The sequence below is a fragment of the Patagioenas fasciata genome, chromosome 2 (assembly GCF_037038585.1).
Source record: "Patagioenas fasciata isolate bPatFas1 chromosome 2, bPatFas1.hap1, whole genome shotgun sequence".
NCBI lineage: Eukaryota > Metazoa > Chordata > Aves > Columbiformes > Columbidae > Patagioenas > Patagioenas fasciata.
Window position 1 is genome coordinate 55,133,837 of NC_092521.1, and position 2,451 is coordinate 55,136,287.

The following is a 2,451-nucleotide window of genomic DNA, read 5'->3' on the forward strand; positions in this document are numbered from 1 at the left end:
TTTGTTGGAATTTCTTGATATTGTAATACTTGCTATATCAAATCTTAGTGTTCCTGAAATTTGTAAGGACACTCAATGAAAAACTTAAAAAAAATTCCCATGTTGTGAAACCTAATGCTTTTTTTGTTCTTCGTCCTGTTAATCAGCAAACAGTTAATTATTTATTAGTAGGAGGTTACAGATATTCATGGAAAAGATTTGTTACTCTCTGGTCCATAAATTATTCAAGAAGCCTTGGGATCAGATGTCTGTGAAATTACTTCTGAAAGAAATGGGGCTTGGGCAGGAGACCTGGTAACCCGGAAAAGGTGTTTAAAGTACTTCATTTGGACTGATTTTAATTACTAGGTGAGCTACTCCCGAGTAGCTCTTCCTTATGCTTGTATGAATGCCAATAAGAGTAAACCCAAACCAATTAATATGTAGTTCCTGCCCTGTAACTTTTTTTCTGCTTTTAATTTGTTAGGTACCTGCGGAAGGAGAAGTTGTTCATACTTTTATCTTTCTGACATCACTCAGTATTGGAGCTGTACTGAGGAAAATGCAAATGTAATATTCTTCTCAGAGTAAAATAGTCTTCTGAAAGTAGCTGTAAAATTTCAAAATAATACAGATATCTGTATTACCTGCTTTAAAAGACAAGGGAAAAATGCATAAAGCTGCAAGGTGTTAACAACTAGTAAGTGGGTATGAGTTTACTTCCATCAGACACTTAAAGTAATAAAAAGTAATATGCATATCTGGAAGTGTGAGAGTCTAAGTAGGAGATAGCGATAGTTGAGAGTATTCCATAAAGAAAAGGCAGACTGCGTTGCAGGAGTGTTGGCTGTGCCAGGCAGAAAGGGGGTGACAAAAATACTTGGGCTGGAGGAGACAACGGTGCAGATTTATAGCTGGGACTCGGTGCAGCTGGTCAGTGGTACCTCAGTGTTTCCACTCAGAGCGAGGCCGTCGGGCTCCGCCCGGGTGCAGGGCAGTGCTGGGGTGCTGGGGGGTTCTGCACCCCCATGGCGGCAGGAACAGCCCTGCTGGGCTGGCAGGAGGAGGGGTGCAAGTGTGTTTACTGTAGGAGAAACAGAAATCTCATCCTCTGGGAGTATCAGCACAAACATTTTCATGATGAAATTGAAAATATTTTGGCAGTACTCCATCTTATAAGGAGATCTGAATCACAGAAATTTAAGGATTGAAAAGGACCTCAAAAGATCATCTAGTCCAATCTCCAGATGTTTCTTAGGTTTAGCGTGCTTTTTTTTTACAATAGATTATTTCCTATTATCAGCATCTGTGAAATAGATTGTTTTTCCAGTTGCAACTGATTAAGTTGCTTGAAGAAGGGGGACTGTCCAAATGTTTTAGTTCCTTTAACAATGATCTCCTGGCTTCTCTGATTCGGATCCAGCGTTTGTTCCAGTCGTGGTTTTTTGGTTTTGGTGGTTTGTGGAGTTTGGTTTTTTTTTTTGGTTTTTTTTTTTTGTTTAGGTTCGTGTTTTTTTTTTTTCCCCCAAGTTCAGGCTGTGGGATGACACCCTGCTGTGTATTTCTCTGAACAACGTGGTGGTATCTGGGAGGTGAGGAGGGATGAGTGCACGTACAGCAATGCCTTTGCTGGAGAGAAGGCCGCATTTCCCTCGCCAGGCTCTGGCTGTCTCCTGGGAAGCCCGAGGGCTACTCTGGCCTTCTGGTTCCCTCGACGGGTTCCTCCCGTGTTTTTCTTCTAGGGACCAAACTCCCTACCTTGGCCCCTTGGAGCTTGGCACGCAGAAGGACAAACTACCCACACAGCGATGTTTTTGAGAGCCTGAGCAAGGCTGTTGCAAAGCCCGGGGTCCCGTCCTCCTCAGAGGCTGCCCCTGCCCGCCCCCAGCCCCTCCGCCTCTTTCTCCGAACACCTGCCGGGGCACCGCCGGGCTGGCGCTCTTCCGCACCGCTGCATCGGGGCCCCTCCAGCCGCGAACCCCGCTCGATGCGGCGAACCCCGCTCGATGCGGCTTTCCCCGCGTTCTCTCTTCCTTCTCACGCCTTGCCCGCAGCCTCTGGTGCGGGGGCTTCACAGGCGCCCTGCGGTCCCACAGCAGTGGGGTGAAACCCTGCGCTCTGTTCCTCCCTCCGCAGCTCCCCCGGGGTAACTTCGCTACCCGCACGACGTCGGCGTTTTCCTCCGCTCGCACTCGGGTGGGCAAGGGGATGTTGAACCGCTCACGCCGGAAGAAGCGCCCTCCCGCCGGCCGCCTGGCAGCCCCTGCGGAGGCAGGTTCCTCCGCCTTGCCCCTCCGCTCCCGTCCCTCCCGGCAGAGCGGAGCACGAAGTTCCCAGCCCCGGGCTCCAGCCTCCACTCCCCCACCGCCCCGCTCCGCGCAGCCGCCGCCCGCCGGGGCGGAGGGTCCCGGGACTCGCTGCCGGCGGCGGGGGGAGGGTCCTGGCGCCTGACGGTGCCCCGAGGCGGGGCGG